Source organism: Berghia stephanieae, chromosome 12 (assembly GCF_034508935.2).
Source record: "Berghia stephanieae isolate SIO BIC M18660-M18661 chromosome 12, UCSD_Bste_1.3, whole genome shotgun sequence".
Taxonomy (NCBI): domain Eukaryota; kingdom Metazoa; phylum Mollusca; class Gastropoda; order Nudibranchia; family Aeolidiidae; genus Berghia; species Berghia stephanieae.
Window position 1 is genome coordinate 33,780,528 of NC_088371.1, and position 19,521 is coordinate 33,800,048.

Genomic DNA, 19,521 nt, shown 5'->3' on the forward strand with positions numbered 1-19,521 from the left:
TCTTTATTTTTTTCTCTCTAACCAGGGAGATGGCTGGGTATCTTCGTGGGTTTTTGACGTAAATTACAGTAATTCAATGTGTCGTGTACTATATTGCTACTCTAGCTCTTGCTACTCTGTGCGATGTCTTTTTTACGCTGAACAAGTAAGCATTTTACTGACATTTGTGATAAAGCAAAAGTAAAAGAGTTTATTGCGGTTTATGTGGAAATGTGAATATAACAGCAACCAGATGATTGGGGTCAGAATTACAAATGTTTTGCGTGATTTTTTATGATCGATATTGTAATAGTGAATAATATAGCATCATCATCAATCATAGTAGACCACAATACAAGTAACACATTGGACTGGACAAGGACAAGACCACGTCTCATACTACTCTCACTCCAATTCAATAACTTGCCGATATGTTATCCCATTCAAAATAGTAACATCTGGCGTATCCGTCAAAAACCATTTAAAGCCACTTAATCTAACAACAGTATGGACATGGATCAATCGTTACACTTCAGATATTGATTCTTTCTCTCTCTCTCTCTCTCTCTATTTTTTGTTTTTTTTACTTTTTTTTTTTGCAAATGCATCATCTTGTGAGCTGCGGTGAATCACTATTTCCGGTGTAAACAATGGGCAACAGGCCATTGGCAATGACAAGACCAAACAAAAGGATCGTTTTTGTTCATATAATCTGAGCAATGCCAAATTGTGAATGCAGGAAGATATGATATCCTCAAAAATGAACTAAAATAACTGTTGCATACCTAAGTTGTGCCATTACACTCTATAAACTAGAGGAAAATATGCAACGCAGTCCGCTCCCACAAAGAAGGCCAAAGTAGTCAACAAGTCACATGACCAGTCACATGACATAATATTATTATAACAAGTTTTGACGTCTGCTGTTTTTTCCAAGTTGTTTGTATTTGAGTGGCTTTTTAAAATATCTACAAGGTCTCGCACCTGAAAGTAAATGAAGTAGATATTTCTGATGCACTGTTTAGACGCACGTAATAATGCGTATGCAGCCACAATGAAATTTGCTATGCGCACGTAATAAGGTTCTGTGTCTCCTAATTGATACACATAATGTCTGAAAAGTATTTTATTTGCATAGATAGACCGCTTACGTATTTATTTTTTAATACTGAAATGAACATACAAGTAGAAATAAATCTTCATATTCTTAAGGTTCTGATTTGGAGAAAAGGTGAAAATGGAAAGGCGTCAGGTTGGAAACTATACACCTAATTGACGTTTCGGGTGTAGCCCTTCGTCATGAAAACAATAAAGAAAGGAAACGTGAAAACAAATTTAAAAATAAAACGAAATGTATTGAGAATTGTAGCGTGTGTACTCCTTAGTGTGGTCTTAGTACATAGGCTACAATCCTCACTACCTTTTGTTTTATTTGTTTTCAACTCTACTTACGAAGGGTTTACACTCGAAACATCCGTTGGTTGTACCTACTGTATCCATCTTAATCCTCTCCATTTTCAACGGTTTATTATTATTATTATTATTATTATTATTATTATTATTATTATTATTATTATTATTATTATTATTATTATTATTATTATTATTGTTGTTGTTGTTGTTGTTGTTGTTAATGAGACTGATTTTCATATATGTATCTTGTGCGATAAAAAATTTACAGAGCAATCAGATAGCCTTTTGCAGTGTGATAGATGTGATGGTTGGGCATGTACTGGTTGTCTGAACATGTCGCCCGAGACGTACTGTGCCATTGCAAGGCCAGACCTTCGATGGTTCTGTGAATATTGTGTGCAACCAGCGCTGCTCTCAGTAAAAACAGATGAAGCCATTGAGGATAAGTGCAGTGAATTTCTTGGAGCTGTAGAAGCTAGAATTTCAAATATTGAATCTGAACTCACACACAAAGCTTCAATAGTGGATCTCAAAAAGTTGGAAAATAATGTGAAGTCACTGGAGGAGAAAATAGGCAAGCTATCAAGCACCCAAAATGAAGTTGAAACAAAGATTGGTGAAGCCACTGCAAATTTAGCATCTGACGGTGTCAAAGAGATGGCTGAACGTGAAGCACGAAAAAACAATCTAATTGTGTTCAATGTTCCGGTTCACAAATGTGATGATCCTGAAGCTCGCAAGGAGGCGGATGCCAAATATTTTCAGAAGCTTTGTAGACAGGGTCTAGAGATTGAGACAGGAGTTGAGTACAGGAAGATTGTCAGATTAGGGAAAAAGAATGACGATAATAGACCTATGAAGATCATATTAATTAACAGTGATCAAGTATCACAAATCCTAAAAGCAGCGAAGAACCTTGGATCAAAGCCTGAGTTTAAACAAATTAGTATTGGACGTGATCGTACCCCTTTAGAAAGAGAAGAATCGCGAGCTCTTGTCAAGCTAAAACAACAGAAGCAAGCCGAATCAGACAGAAACGGGGAGAAGGCCAAATGGGTCATAAGACATATGAGAATAGTAAACGCCTTCAGGGATACACCAACAGCGGTTATCCTCAACCCGGGCAAGGACAGGATGGAATAGGACGTCCAAAATCAATGCTAAAATGCATGTGTACAAATGTAGATACTTTGTTAAACAAGCGTTTAGAGTTGTCTCATTTTCTTTTACATGAGCAGCCAGATATTTTCTTTGTATCAGAAGTTTTACCAAAACATTTTAAGTGGGCTGTACAGAAGGCTGAAGTTGACATGGATGGTTATTGTTATTTTTCTAATTGTTTTGACAACCAAATTAACGGCCACAGGGGTATCATCATTTATGTGAAAGAGGAGATAGGTGCACAAGAAATCACCCTGACACCTGACCAAAAGTTAGCTAATGAGAGTGTTTGGATCGAAGTGAAAGTGAGGGATGGTGAAAAATTACTAGCTGGATGTGCGTATAGGTCTCCAACTAGTTCCCCAGAGAACACCAATAAGTTGTATCAGACTATGCTGGACCTTACTAAGGATAGGGCATATGTATTAATCACCGGTGACTTCAATCAACCAGATGTTGATTGGGTAAATGAGACAGCCTCAGGCAACAAAGCAGTAGAATTCTTAGAGTTCTATAGAGACTCTTTCCTCTATCAGCATGTTAAGTCGCCAACGCATTTTCGAGGGGATCAGAAACCAACACTTATAGACCTAGTTTTATCATCTGAAGAGAGCATGGTGAAAAATTTGACTCATAACGCTCCCCTTGGCAAAAGTCATCATCATGTTTTAGCTTTTAACTTTGTGTGTAGCACAACAATTGAAGTAAAGAAAGAAAGACGGTATAACTACAAAAAAGCCGACTTTGATAAACTGAGAAAGTGTGTGAATGACAGCAATTTACTTGCCAAAATTCAGGATAAGGATGCAAATGATACATGGAACTGCATCAAAAAGACTGTAGAAACTGCAACTGAGGAATGTATTCCTAAAAGTGGATCAGGGCCTGCAGGCAAACGAGTTCTATAGAGACTCTTTCCTCTATCAGCATGTTAAGTCGCCAACGCATTTTCGAGGGGATCAGAAACCAACACTTATAGACCTAGTTTTATCATCTGAAGAGAGCATGGTGAAAAATTTGACTCATAACGCTCCCCTTGGCAAAAGTCATCATCATGTTTTAGCTTTTAACTTTGTGTGTAGCACAACAATTGAAGTAAAGAAAGAAAGACGGTATAACTACAAAAAAGCCGACTTTGATAAACTGAGAAAGTGTGTGAATGACAGCAATTTACTTGCCAAAATTCAGGATAAGGATGCAAATGATACATGGAACTGCATCAAAAAGACTGTAGAAACTGCAACTGAGGAATGTATTCCTAAAAGTGGATCAGGGCCTGCAGGCAAACGCAAGACACCTTTCTGGTGGAGTGAGATGGCTATGTCTAAGTTACGTAATAAGAAACAGACATATAAGAAATACTTGGGAACACTAGACCAGAAAGACTGGCTAGCCTACACAAGAGCCAGGAACCAAGCAAAAGCGGCGTGCCGGAAAGCAGTTCTAGACTATGAAAAGTCTATAGCGCAAGATGCGAAAAATAATCCAAAGGCATTCTTCTCCTATGCTAAGAGTAAGATGAAAGTGCAAGAAGGCCTAGCCGACCTCAAGGACAGTGATGGTAAACTTGTGTCAGCTGACAAAGAAAAGGCAAACCTCCTCAATACATTTTTCTGTAGTGTATTCACAAACGAGAGAGTGGGGGATATTCCTGATTGTGAAAAATCTGAAGTTGACTCTTCTCTTAGTGACATTATATTCACTTGTAAAGATGTGTGGAATAAGCTTAAAAATTTAGGCTCCTCGAAATCTTCTGGCCCTGATGGGATACACCCATGTGTACTAAAAGAACTGGCAGAACAGCTAGCAGAACCCTTAGCAGAGTTGTTCAACAAGTCACTTAGGGAAGGGAAGCTGCCCAGCATCTGGAAAGATGCAAATGTAACTCCACTTTTTAAAAAGGGTGAGAAGAGCAAAGCAAGTAACTATCGTCCGGTATCATTAACGTGTGTGATTTGCAAAATAATGGAATCCGTGATTAGGGACAATGTAGTCAAATACTTAATGGAACAAAAGTTGCTGTCTGAGTATCAACACGGTTTTATATCCAGACGCTCATGTACCACTAATTTGTTAGCTGCTCTCGACTCTTGGACTAGGTATTTGGACAGTGGCATACCTGTTGATGCAGTGTACCTTGATTTCGCCAAAGCATTTGACAGTGTTCCACATCAACGCCTTATTAAGAAACTTGGATCATATGGCATCAGTTCATGTTTGCTAGCTTGGATCTCAGATTTCCTGATTGGGAGAAGACAGCGTGTTAGGGTGAACGGCAGTTTTTCGGACTGGGCACCAGTATCGAGTGGTGTTCCGCAGGGAAGCTGCCTTGGTCCAGTTTTGTTTGTAATATTTATTAACGATCTTCCAGACGTTGTGGACTCTCTGTGCCAAATGTATGCAGATGACACTAAGGTGTTCTCTAGAGTAGACAAGGAAGAGTTCATAACTCAGCTCCAAAGTGATCTTGACAGCTTGGTACAGTGGGCTGATAAATGGCAGCTTAGTTTTAATGCAGACAAGTGCCATGTCTTGCACTTGGGATATAGAAACCCGCACCATCAGTACACAATGAGAAATCATGACTCTAGCGAGACTGTCAAACTTCAGCCTACTGAAGAGGAAAAAGATTTAGGTGTGCTAGTAGATCAGGAACTGAAGTTCTCTAAGCACATAGAAACCCAAGTAAATAAAGCAAACAGAATCGTTGGTCTCATTAGGAGGTCGTACACTCATCTTGATAGAGATAACATGAGACAATTGTTCACTGCACTTGTACGTCCCCACTTAGAATTTGGCAATGTAGCATGGGCACCACGACTACAGAAAAACAAAGACCTCATAGAAAGTGTTCTAAGACGCGCAACTCGGGTCATTCCGGGATTCAAAGATCTAGAATACACAGAAAGACTGAAAAAGATAAGAATACCTAGCATGCAGTATAGGAGAGACAGAGGAGACCTAATTGAAGCGTACAAATACACACATAATTTATACTCTGTTAGCACGAGCCCTCTAAATCTTGATTCCACCAGCACCACCAGAGGACACAGATTCAAACTCTCCAAAGAAAGGTGTTCTCTAAACCTTAGGCAGAACTTTTTCTCAGTTAGGGTAGTCGACAAATGGAACCGCCTGCCTGCAAACAGTTGTCGACGCCCCTTCATTGCAGGCATTCAAGTGCCGTCTTGATGCTCATTGTGAAACAGAAAAATACTGTTTGTAAAGTTAAATTCAGACACCTCCTTCCACTATGTGGCATGCCCAGTTTTGAGAGACTTGAATTATATAAGTTCACGAATGCACAAGAGCAGATAAAAGGCTGTAAAAGCCTACATAAATCTGGACTTATATCATATCATATATCATATCATATCATTATTATTATTATTATTATTATTATTATTATTATTATTATTATTATTATTATTATTATTATTATTATTATTATTATTATTATTATTATTATTATATTTAATTTTGAAATCTTTTTTTGCTTAAATTTTAAATGGTTGGTGGATTCCACTGTCATAATACCAGAAACATCTCCTGTTCCCTGTTTGAACCAGGTCGTTGGGTCTGCTTGCTCTTTCTTGGGTGCTTTTAACTACAATCTAAAAAGTAATAAATAAACATGAATATAACAATTTCAAATTAAAAAAAAAAAAAAAATTGATGCACACTGGGATTAAATAAACACAGAAAATGTATTTAGAAATATCAATGATATTTATGATAATGATTTTAAAACGATATTTTATTGGGATGAACAAGATTTATGAAATTAAAATTAATGGTGAAGTTAGAAAACTGGAGTCAAAATATAATATTGTGAAGAGGACAAGGGAAATAACAACAGATGTCCAATGTTTCGAATTTTTACGATTGCCCCCCTTGACTGATATCGAGAGTCTGCGCTTTCCCTCTACAAATAGAACAGGCGAATCGTTTTAATTACAAACATGTCTATTTAATAATTGTAGTTTATCCACTTTTGGAAATTTACATTGGGTTTATTGCCATAGACTAATGGATTTCAAAAAATAATTGCGCAAAATTATAATAAAACGGAAATTCATAGCCACGATGACAGAAGTAAATCAACAAAACAACAAAAATCTCTTATACCTTCCAAACACTCTCTCTCTCTCTCTCTCTCTCTCTCTCTCTCTCTCTCTCTCTCTCTCTCTCTCTCTCTCTCTCTGTGTGTGTGTGTGTGTGTGTGTGTTTGTTTGTTTCACTCACTCACTCACTCCTTCACGCGCGCACACACACACAAACACACACACACACACACACACACACACACACACAACGTTCTTTTTCTCTCACTTACAAGTTCGATTGTAGTTGAAACCATACATCTATAATTATAATTTCTATTCACTGCCATTATCTACTTATCAGAACCAGAAACCAACTTAGCTCTAGCCCTTTTTGTGTTGTGCATGACGTAGATGTCTTTTGTAGTTGTTCCAGGTGAGTTTACACAGTGTGTTACTGATGCTTGGATTTGGTGGGAGGAATGTGCATCTCAGGTCTTCAAGAGGGCGACAGTCAATCCAAAAAAAATGAGCTTTTTATATAGCGCGATATCCACTAATAAATAAATGTGCTCAAAGCGCTTCACAAGGGGTCCCCGGTCAACTGCAACATTTAATTATATAGAACGGGAAATGACGCCTGTTAGGCGATATTACAATTTTCCGGACAAAGACAACGCTGTTAACGGCCAGGTACTCATTTTACACCTGAGCACGGTGAGAGAATGTGAGTAAAGAGCCTTTTCCAAGGACTCAACTATGCGCCGAGCGCGAGGCTCGAACCCAGGACCTTCCGATCCGAAAGCGAGTGTAATACCACAAGACCACATAGCCGCACAATCAAGTGGTGTGTTACTGTTTCATTGAGATGTTGACATAAGGGACACGAAGGGGACTTTCTGTCTTTTCTAATAGGGAAGAAAAGAGTGATGTCAAAAAGCAGGTTCCTATTTCATTGGAAGTGTAAACCACTCCTTCGGAGGACTGGATTCATGCCTCATGATGTTTCGGGGAAAACCCGGGTAAAAATGATCGGTATTGCTTTTTAAAGCATTTATATAGTGCAATATCCACTTAATGTGCTCTAAGAGCGTTACAAAGTGTCCCTAGCCGACAGCAACACATGAAGGACAAGATATGACTCCTGTTGTTAGCGATAATACAATTTATTGGGAGGGACGGGGATTCGACAGAGACAAAGCTGTTAAAGACCATGTGCTATTTTACCCGTCAGTACGGTGAGAGAATTTGAGTAAAGAGCCTTTTCCAAAGACTCAACTATACACCACTCAGAGAGGGACTCGAACACAGGACCTTCCGATCCGAAGGCTATGTGGTCTTGTGGTATGACACTCGCTTTCAGATCTGACGGTCCTGGGTTCGAGTCTCGCCGGCGCATAGTTGAGTCCTTGAAAAAGGCTCTTTACTCACTTTCTCTTGCAGTACTCAGGTGTAAATTGATGAGTACCTGGCCGTTAACAGCGTTGTCTATGTCAGAAAAAATGGTAATATCGCCTAACAGGCGTCATGTCATGTCTCGTTCTACATGTTACGTGCGGCAGTTGGTCAGGGATCCTTTGTAAAGCGCTTTGAGCACATTAAATGGATAGTGTGCTTATAAACTCTCAAGTGTCATATCACTGGACCATCCAGCCTTACCACTACGAGTAACTTGTTTTATAAATCTATTATTTGACGGGAATGTTCAACAAACGTCTTCTTGCATGTGCAATAATTTATTTATTTATTTATTTTTTAGATTTATTTATCTATTTATTTATTTATTTATTCATTTATTTATTTATTTATTTATTTATTTTGCCATATATGTACAGGTTATACTGAACAATTAAACGACATATATTATATTGTTACCCTTTTATTTCAAATAAGAAAATGCTGATCTAACTCTAACTCTAACTAATAAGCTACAGATATTCATTCCTAACTAGCCGACAAGGAACAAAAATGTGATCTCAAAAATAACCTCACAAAAAAAAGCAATATTATAATTATTTAATATTTAAACATTATTTTTCTTATTGACCGAAGAAGGTTTTGAGCCCAAAACGTTTCGTTTTTTTTTTGTTTTTGTTTTTGTTTGTTGTTGTTTCGTCCTTTTTTGTTTGTTTGTTTTTTTTTTTTCGTTTTTGCTTTTTAGTTGTTGTTTTTTTTTTTTTTGTTGTTGTTTTTTGTGTGTTTTGTTTGTTTGTTTTTGTTTTTTTTTGGGTTTTTGTTTGTTTGTTTGTTTTGTTTTGTTTTGTTTTGTTTTTTTTGTTTTTTTTGTTGTTGTTTTGTTTTTGTTTTTTGATTTGGTTCTTTTTTTTTCATTTTTAAAGCTGTTATATTTATTTTTGTTGATTACTTATTACTCCAAACAGCAGCTTTCACTTTTAATATAAAAATATAATGATCGATGCACAATTTATATTATATATATATATATATATATATATATATATATATATATATATATATATATATATATATATATATATACAGGTATATACATACATACATATTTGATTTGGTGCTTTAACTCAAACAGACGGCTAAATGAGTAGTAAATACATGTACATCAATTTTAAATACCAGTGGAACCAGCAAGCTACTGGCAGTCAGACGCACGAAGCTTCGCTCCTCCGTGCACGCGCGCTCAAGTTCAAGATAACGAACGGGAGAGCTGGGATTGTTATCAGCATCGACAAGTCCCGCAGCTTCTACTTCTACCGGAGGAGATTAGAACGCCAGATGCCGACTGGACTACAACTACAATAATTATGATAATATCCATTTCTACCTGGTCTTTTAGTTGTAGAGAATGCAAAGAGCTCTCAAATTAGGATTTTAAAATGATTATATTTTCATGCTGAAAGTGAAAGGCGTTTTAGAAAGTGCAAGAAATTCTCAATTGAGGATTTTTAGAATAATATTTTCATGCTGTAAGGAGTTTTAGAGAGTGCAAGTGCATGGAGTTTTCCAATTAGGATTTTTGATGTAATATTTTCAATAAATTGTTATAAAATAGGACGTTGACTTATTTATTTTTTCTTATCAAATCTGTTGCATTAGCCTGAACGTATTTCTACGTGTCAGTTGTGTGTTAAAATAATACTATTGACCTGTGGGAATATTATAATGTGAACAAATGTTGTAGTTTAGGGGTGGAGTTATTTTATATCAACTTTTCTACACCTGGTAAGTAGTTGATGTGTATGTTTTTTAATAATTATTGTTGTTCTTGTTCATTATCATTAAAAATTTTTTTTTCATTCCATGCCATAGAAATTAATGTTTTGCCTTCAATACTATCATCATCATCATCTTTTCTGTTGCTCTGTGTGTATAGCTTTTTACTTGACGTAAATCCTCGTTTGTGTTTGTAGGCAATGGCAGTTGAAATCAATACGCAATTTTGGCATATTTTTTTCCATCTATCAATTTTTAAAAATTCATCTCAGGTTTTATTGAGCAGTAAAGATTTAGTTCTTTATGCTTAAATTTAGCACAATATCAATAATTTCATCTTAAAGTGTAGACTTATCTTTGTATAGATGTGGCTCAATGAAAAATTTCTCGTGATGAGGTATCATTCCTCATCTAAAAATAAACCCCAGTGGTCCAAATACTTACTTCTGCTTCGAACGTTGTGGAACAATTACTCATCTTTTTTTCCCCTCTAAGATTTATATCTGTCCTATTGACTTAAGTCTTCAGAAATAATTGGAATTTGATTCGTTTAAATATGCATTGTTACTTGTCGGCTTCTTGAAAGTAACATGTTTAAAATCAATAAATCGTGGCATACATAATGTTATGTATAGCTACATTGAGTTGCCCCTACGTTCGAAGAATGCGACGCCATGTTGGAATTTAGAAGTGCGATCCAAAATCAAATTTCCAAATTCAAAACCCTTTTGTTCCCAGCGTCAAATATATAAAATTGGCATTTTGTTTCATGTAAATTTATGATCTAGGATTATTCTTTAACTCACTCAACCCTAGAGATTTTTGCTGCTTTTCAAAATTGGAAAAAAATGTATTAAAAACGAGCATGTGCATGAATAACTATTCAACTACCTTTAACATGTAAAAACTAAAAACATTGGCTTTGATACCAGGCCTATAATTTGTCTCATAAAAATGTAATAAATGTGCATGGGTAAAAGTAACCCGGGTAAAACTACGGATATCGTCGGTGTTAGGGTTGAGTGAGTTAATGCGGTCTAAATAAATATTGTTTTGAGGCGAGATGATGATCGGGTCATGGCTGGCCTTGCCCTCGAAAAAGGTTTCAATTTTTTAAAAAGTTTCTGTTCTATTCTTTCAACGATATTATATGATGTTATTTGTATGGTAGTGGGAGCAAGTTTATTCCATTTTAAAAATGAATCTACCCAATATGATTTATGCGGGACATTAAATCTGCAAAATTGCCACACACACACACACACACACACACACACACACACACACACACACACACACAAAGAACAAAACAAAAAAAAAAAGAGAAATCCTATTCTCCACGAGAACTTGACCCCAGATCTCCAAATGACGTCACCACGCATGCATTCGATTCTCATTAGGTTCTTCGTATTTTCCATTTGTGCGTCTATGTGGTCTTGTGGTATGACACTCGCTTTCGGATCAGAAGGTCCTGGGTTCGAGCCTCTCACGGCGCATAATTGAGTCCTTGGAAAAGGCTCTTTACTCACATTCTCTCACCGTACTCAGATGTAAAATGATTACCTGGCCGTTAGCAGTCTTGTCTCTGTCGGGGGAAAAAATGTAATATCACCTAACAGGCGTCATGTCCCGTTCTACATGTTAAGTATTGCAATTGACAGGGACCTTCTGTAAAGCGCTTTGAGTACGTTTAGTAGATATTTCGCTATGATATAACAAACAAAAAAAAACCTCAAGTCTACTTATATTGAAGTTACTAACCAAATTGTCTTGGTTCTATTATTGAGACTCAAGTACTCAAACCAACACAAAATAGATTGCCCACTTATAATTTATAACAACAATGGCAATGAGCAGACGCGTACTTATTTGCAGGTCTGATAATCCAAATTGTTATGGGCCTATTGTTGTAATGAAAAGTCAAATCAACAACAACAGCAACAAAATTGTTGAAACAGGCCCATAATTGTTGCGTTCGGTTATCAGACCGGCAAATTTGTACACCTAGCAATGAGACCATATTTGTGACCCCTCGTCTCAAACGGTATTATGTCGGAATAGACCAGATGATAAAAAGTCAGATTATAGTTAAATTGGTCAAAAATATGAAACATTGGTATGTATTTAGAAAAATAAAATATGATATTCCTGCTCCTCTATAAAGCATATAAACTCAACTTCAGCATGATATTTCTGGCTACAAATTCCATTTTAAGGATCTTTATCATCCCGACTTAATACCGTTTTGAGACGAGGGGTCACATTTATTTTTATTGTATTCTATTTCAAAATTCTGTAGAATATAATATGCCCTTAGATTTTGACACGCTGATATTAACATTCAAACATTATCATTATGGTGGTTGCGGGTATAAAGTTGAAAAATCTGAGTTTAATCGTGCATCCCTGTTTTTTTTTTTATAGTAACTAGTATCGTAATTATAATTTCATAATAATAATCATCATCATCGCCATTGTTATCATCCCCATCATCATCACCATCATCATCACTATTATCATCATCATCAAAATCATCATCATCATCATCGCCATTATTATCATCCCATCACCATCACCATCATCATCACTATTATCATCATCATCAAAATCATCATCATCATCATCATCATCATCATCATCATCATCATCATCATCATCATCATCATCATCAAAATAATAATAATAATCATCATCATCATCATCACCATCATCATCATCATCATCATCATCATCATCATCACCATCATCATCATCATCATCATCATCACCATCATCATCATCATCATCATCACCATCATCATCATCATCATCATCATCACCACCATCATCATCATCATCATCATCATCATCATCATCATCATCATCATCATCACCATCATCATCATCATCATCATCATCATCATCACCATCACCATCATCATCATCATCATCATCATCATCATCATCATCATCATCATCATCATCATACGGTAGAATGCTTGTCCTCAATGCATAAAAACTTACTCGAGTTCTGTCATCGGATTATCTTCCTTTTCATCCAACTTCTTGCTAACGCACAACAAAATCGGTTATTTTACAAAATTAAAAAAAAAAGAAACAACAGATATCCTTCAGAGCCCCCAGGCATCATGGACCCGGAGTTTATCCCGATTTCTGTAGCGTGAAACAGACAATATCAATTGCTTGCTACTCTTTGGATAAGACGCTGGTCTATCGCAAAGTGCTTGCTGCCAGATTCAACATACCCAGCTACCCAATCACTGTTGAGTGGACAGGAGGGTTAGACAAAAAAAATCGCTCAACTTACTATTTGTGACCCACCGTGTCAAAACGGTATTATGTCGGGATGTGTTGTACCACAATAAGTGAATTTAGAGATAAAACGGTGGGAAATAGAACTTTAGAACGTTTGGCAATGCAAGAAATACTATTTATACTCTACCATAAGGAACAGAAGGAAACACCATGTTTTATTTATAAGGTTATAACTTTAATTTTCCTCATCTAGTTCATTCCGACATAATACCGCTTTGAGGCGATGGGTCACATTTATGAGAAAAAAATGAAAAAAATTTTTAACCCCTTTCAACGGCACCATAAGACCCCGTCGCCTTGGCGTTCCATGAAGGAATATAGATAATCCATCAAACGGGGATGTCTGATGTCAACAGGAATCACCCATGTTTTTTTTTGTTTTTAGCTTTTATATAGCGCAATATCCACTAAACGTGCTCAAAGCGCTTTACAAGGGGTCTCTGGCCAACAGCAACACATGACATGTAGGACGAGACATGACGCCTGTCAGGCGATATTACAAATGTTTGGGACGGATACAACGCTGTTAACGGCCAGGTACTCATTTTACACCTGAGTACGGTGAGAGAATGTGAGTAAAGAGCCTTTTCCAAAGACTCAACTACGCGCCGAGCGAGGCTCGAACCCAGGACCTTCCGATCTGAAAGAGAGTGTCATACCACTAGACCACATAGCCGCACACACAGTGAGCAAATTGACGGTTAATACTATTGCTAAAGGAAAAAAATAACAAAAAACGAAAGTGCCTGAAGAGGGACTCGAGCCCGGGACTTTCCGGATCACAGTGCAATGCCTTAACCGCTCGGCCACGTCAATCAAAAAAAAAAAAAATTAACAAAAAAAAAACAACGAAAAAGTTTCTATATATAGTGTGCGCTTGGCTATGAAGCTCATAACATTGCCATCCCGAAGTATAACGGACCAACACACAAAACGGTTTGTATCCATGAACGTTTATAGCCAGGTTTATGCAGTTCAGCGAGCATTAATCATAAACGTGGATGGCAAAAAACAATAACAAGACCTGAGTGACGTCATCTTCGAACTATCTATGTCCTTCTCTGTCAACCCGCAGGCTATTTCATTGTAAGAGGTGTAGAAGTGAGGAGAGAGAGAAGAAAAAAAATCAATAACGTAATTTCATGCCATGTGAAGTTCACACTACTACTAGCTACCTACTTACTGCTAATGAGTGAAGGAAAGAAACCCTGACACTACCAGTCGTCAGTAACAGTAACAACAGTCAGTAGTTGTAGTAGTAGTATTGACCTTTTAACGGTGTAGAAACACAGCTTCGTCGTCTATTGACTTGGTTGACGAGTTGACAGGAGACTGGCTGGGGACGATTGATCACTCCGGGCTGTTAAAAACAGTTTCTTCAGTTTCAAATTACAGCACAGTAATAATCGAATGATGATGATGATGATGATGATAATAATAATAATAATAATGATATAATAATAATAATAATAATAATAATAATAATAATAATAATAATAATAATAATAATAATAATAATAATGCTACTACTACTACTACTACTACTACTACTACTACTACTACTACTACTACTACTACTACTACTACTACTACTACTACTACTACACTACTACTACTACTACTACTACTACTACTACTACTACTACTACTACTATTACTACTACTACTACTTCTGCTGCTACTACTACTACTACTACTACTACTACTACTACTACTACTACTACTTCGTTTGGGTTTATTTGTTTTGTTTTGTTTTGTTTTTGTTTGTTTTTTTTGTTTTTTTTTTGTTGTTGGCTGAAGTAGGGTCTGGAGCCCTAAACGTTCAGTGCTTGTTATTCTGTTCTTGTTTGTTTTTTGTTTTTTTAAAGCTGTTATATTTATTTTTGTTTAATTCTCTCTTTCCCAGCTATTTTTCCCCGAAAATTCACCCCAAACCAACACAAGAATAGATTTTTTTATTCAAACAAAAAAAGTAACAAGTGAGCTCTACAGCACCGTGTTTAGTAATAGCTGTAATCAAAGCATTTCTTTAAATTTTGTCGCGTACAAGTACAAGAGAAATTAGATTGAGAAAATTGTCTGTTGCATCGTAACGAATGTGACGATTTTCCTATGGGTGGTAAGGAGAGGGTTAACTCACTCAACCCTAACGCCTAACACCGACTATATCCGTAGTTTACCCAGGTTACTTTTACCCCATGCCTATTTATTACATTCTTCTGAGACAAATTATAGGCGTAGTATCATATCTAATGGTTTTTCTTTTTTAGTTTTGTGCATGTTAATGGTAGTTTAATAACATAGTCTGTGCACATGTTCATTTTAATACATTTTTTCCAATTTTGAAAAGTAGCAAAAATCTCTAGGATTGAGTGAGTTAATGACTTTTTACAGTCCACAGCTTCTAGCAGTTTCGTATCTCTTTGACTGGAAAATAACAGATCAAATTTCCATGCCTTGATGAAACAAAGTGAAGTCTAGTTAGGGATCGACTATTTATTATTTATTGGACGATTTGTCCCTCGTACAAGATCGATAACTCGTCTTATGATTATCATCCGACAAACACGCATAGTTGCCTTACGTTTGTTTGATGAACATGGCTGGTTGACAATTTAGCGATGTTGGTACCAACTTCGTGGCGGAGGTTCGACAATTATTCTAGTAGCAGAGCTAAAGCAAAAGGATTGCATTCGAAGGGGATGTGTGTGTGTTAGGGGGGGGGGACGAAGAGCCCAACGGAGCAATGTCGACGAAATCAGTATCTAAATACACTAGAAGAGAAACAATAAATGCATCAATTGTTTTTTAGAAAAACTAAACAATGCAAAACAACAAAATTTAAAAAAAAGAAAAAAACACAACCTATTGAGCAATAAAGTGAGAATATGATTTATTCACATCCATGATTGTTTAATTATTTGTTTTATACATAGTTTTGTGTAATGACGACGTGCGGCTATGTGGTCTTGTGGTATGACACTCGCTTTCGGATCGGAAGGTCCTGGGTTCGAGTCTCGCGCTCGGCGCATAGTTGAGTCCTTGGAAAAGGCTCTTTACTCACTTTCTCTCACCGTACTCAGGTGTAAAATGAGTACCTGGCCGTTAACAGCGTTGTCTTTGTCCGAAAAATTGTAATATCGCCTAACAGTAACAGGCGACATTCCCGTCCTACGTGTTAAATGTTATTGTTTACCAGGGACCCCTTGTAAAAAGATTTGAGCACATTTAGTGGATATTGCGCTATATAAAGCTCAATTTTATTTATTAATTTTTTTTATTTGTGTAATGACGACTCTTAATAAGCTTTTAACGCTCTGAGGAAATATCTTATCCTATAGTTGCTAGTTGGCGGTCTGGGGTGTGAGCGGACCTTAACGTTATAAGAGCTCATCTCATTCCCCCTGGAGACAGTTATGCAAATAAACTGTTGAGGCGGAATCAAAGGAAATTACTAGCTTCTTATAATGAGTTGATTTCCTTCTTTCATCTCTCTCTCTCTCTCTCTCTCTCTCTCTCTCTCTCTCTCTCTCTCTCTCTCCTCTCTTATATTATATATATATATATATATAATATATATATATATATATCTTTCTTTCTTTCTCTCTTTCTTATCACTCGCACTCTCTCTCCGTCTATCTTTCTCTCCCTTCTTCTCCTCTCTCTCTCTCTCTCTCTCTCTCTCTCTCTCTCTCTTCTCTCTCTCTCTCCCTCTTTCTTTATTTATTTTTCTTTCTTATCACTCGCATTCTCTTTCTATCTATCTTTCTCTCCCTCGCTTTCTCCCTGTCACTCTCTCTCTCTCTCTCTCTCTCTCTCTCTCTCTCTCTCTCTCTCTCTCTCTCTCCCTTTCTCTCTCTCTACTTTACTGTTTCTCTCCCATCTCTTTGTACACATATATCACAATATACTCCCCCCCCCCCCCCCCCCCCCCCCTCGATTTATGTGTGCATTTGTGTTTGTGTGTGTGTGTGTGTGTGTGTGTGAGTGTGTGTGTGTGTGTGTGTAATTATGTTTTATCTCTCTATTTTTTTTCTTCATTTTATCGTTTTGTCGACAACCATCTGTTTCCATTCACCCAGTTTATTTATATAATATACCCCCTCTCCATCTCTGTCCTTCTATCTTCTTCTACTCCTTCTTCTCCTCGTCGTCCTCCTCTTCCTTCTCCTCCTCCTCCTCCACGTCCTCATCGTCATCATCATCATCATCATCATCATCATCATCATCATCATCATCATCATCATCATCATCATCATCATTATTATTATCATCATCATCATCATCACCATCATCATCATCATCATCATCATCATCATTATTATTATTATTATTATTATTATTATTATTATTATTATTATATTATTATTATTATTATTATTATTATTATTATTATTATTACTATTATTGTTGTTATTATTATTATTATTAATTATTATTATTATATTATTATTATTATTATTATTATTATTATTATTATTATTACTCTTATTATTATTATTATTATTATTATTATTATTATTATTATTATTATTATTATTATTAGTATTATTATTATCATTAGGTATTGTTGTGAAGACAGAAGAGTTACACACACACACACACACACACACACACACACACACACATAATTTGGATCATGTTACATGAATACTACTACACACATACAACTATGCCATGTGCTTTTATGTAAAACTTGCCACACACACAATTCACACCAAAGGTGGACTGCAAGTAAAGGAAGAAGAAATAGAAGAAGAAGACAAAAGTTCTTTCTGATAACTCACACAGACCCCTTTTACCATGGGACATCCTACCCAGGCATTCATTCATTTATTATTCAGATATTTCGATGAAATGAAACAGTCGTTCTTTTCGTTGCCCAATTCTGATCGATATTCGTGCTACACGGAGATCAGGAGCCCAGTTTGTAGAGTGTTTGATAACAGGCGCATACTATCTATAGATAGTATGCAGATGACGTCACTCAGGCCTTTGTTATTGTTTTTGCCATCCGCGTTTGTGAGTTGTTCTCACTAAACTGTATTAACCAGACTATAAAAGTTCATGGTTACACAGAGTTTGTGTGTTGGTCCGTTAATCTTCCGGATGGCAATGTTGTGAACTCCTTGGCCAAGCGCATACTATCTATAGCCTGACACGAGAACCCTCTTGGACCGTGGCCTTCGTAAAGTTATGGTCTGATACCGTGGCCTTCGTAAAGTTATGGCCTGATACCGTGGCCTTCGTAAAGTTAGGGCCTGACACTGACCAAAGAATGACGCTATCATAACGCTATCAACTCGAGTTCGATTCCTAGATTTCTATGAAGAAATATTTTATGATTTTGTTACTGAGTATAGTTTCGTTAATATCGTGAACAACACACTTGTGACACTTCGTCTCAAAACTGTATTATGTCGGAATGGACCAGATGCTAAAAAGTCAAATTATAGTTAAACTGGTCAAAAATATGAAACGTTGGTATTTACCACAGTAAAATATGATATTCCTTCTCCTCCATAAAGCATGTAAACTTAACTTAAGCACGATATTTCTGGCTACAAATTTCATTTTAAGCATCTTAACCATCCCGACATAATACCGTTTTGAGACGATGGGTCACATTTTAATATCCAGCTGTGCGGTCATGAATCAGTTGGGTTTTTGTTGTTGTTTTCATTGCCATTTTTGGTCAATTAAAAGATAGTTGTCCTTCAGAGCCATTAGGCCCATAAAGCATGAGTTTATCCGTAGCTATCGTTAACCTATAGATAGTTCGAAGATGACGTCACTCAGGTCTTTGTTATTGTTTTTTGCCATCCTCGTTTATGAGTAATGCTCACTGAACTGTATTAACCAGACTATAAACGTTCATGGATACACACAGTTTTGTGTGTTGGTCCATTATACTTCCGGATGGCAATGTTATGAGCTTCTTAGCCAAGCGCATACGATCTATAGCCTGACACTAGAACCCTCTTGGATCGTGGCCTTCGTAAAGTTATGGTCTGATCCCGTGGCCTTCGTAAAGTTAGGGCCTGACACTGACCAAAAAATGACGTCAAAATGCCAGTCTTTTGCCACAAAAGAAAATAAATCGTGAGTTGTATTCAATAGTTCAACCAATGAAATAACTTGTTTCCATGAGCTCTACTAACGACAACTCACTAGGCGGTGCAAAAACCAAATAATGACGTCAAACTGCCAGTCCTTTTGGATTTCAGTATCAGGCTATAACATAACGAGGCTACGCTGATATGACCAAAAAAAAATGACTCAAAATGCAGTCTTGCCACAAAGAAAACAAATCGTGATTTTTATTCAATAGTTCAACCATGAAATATTTGTTTCATGAGCTCTACTAACGACAATCACTAGGCGTGCAAAAACAAATAATGACGTCAAACTGCCAGTCTTT

General features: G+C 36.6%; 2 protein-coding genes across 20 annotated transcripts in view; one reads left to right on the top strand and one right to left on the bottom strand.

The window, feature by feature from the left end:
* The window catches only part of LOC144958412 (TBC1 domain family member 5-like), a 104,158-nt gene that overhangs the window by 62,537 nt on the left and 22,100 nt on the right, over positions 1 to 19,521 (bottom strand). For 4 of the 19 annotated variants that reach the window (XM_078890429.1, XM_078890440.1, XM_078890436.1 and 1 more), the window contains exon 1: positions 765 to 854. The exons of 8 other annotated variants lie outside the window; for them this stretch is intronic. The gene's annotated coding sequence lies outside the window, so the exon portion shown is untranslated. Of the gene's footprint in view, positions 1 to 406; positions 653 to 764; positions 877 to 19,521 lie in introns of those variants that run through there. 7 more of the 19 variants (XM_078890438.1, XM_078890432.1, XM_078890431.1 and 4 more) reach the window with 7 other exon arrangements.
* LOC144958415 (uncharacterized) overlaps positions 9,255 to 19,521 on the top strand; it is a 66,428-nt gene continuing 56,161 nt past the window's right edge. The window contains exon 1 of the mRNA XM_078890443.1: positions 9,255 to 9,794. The gene's annotated coding sequence lies outside the window, so the exon portion shown is untranslated. The remainder of the gene's footprint in view (positions 9,795 to 19,521) is intronic.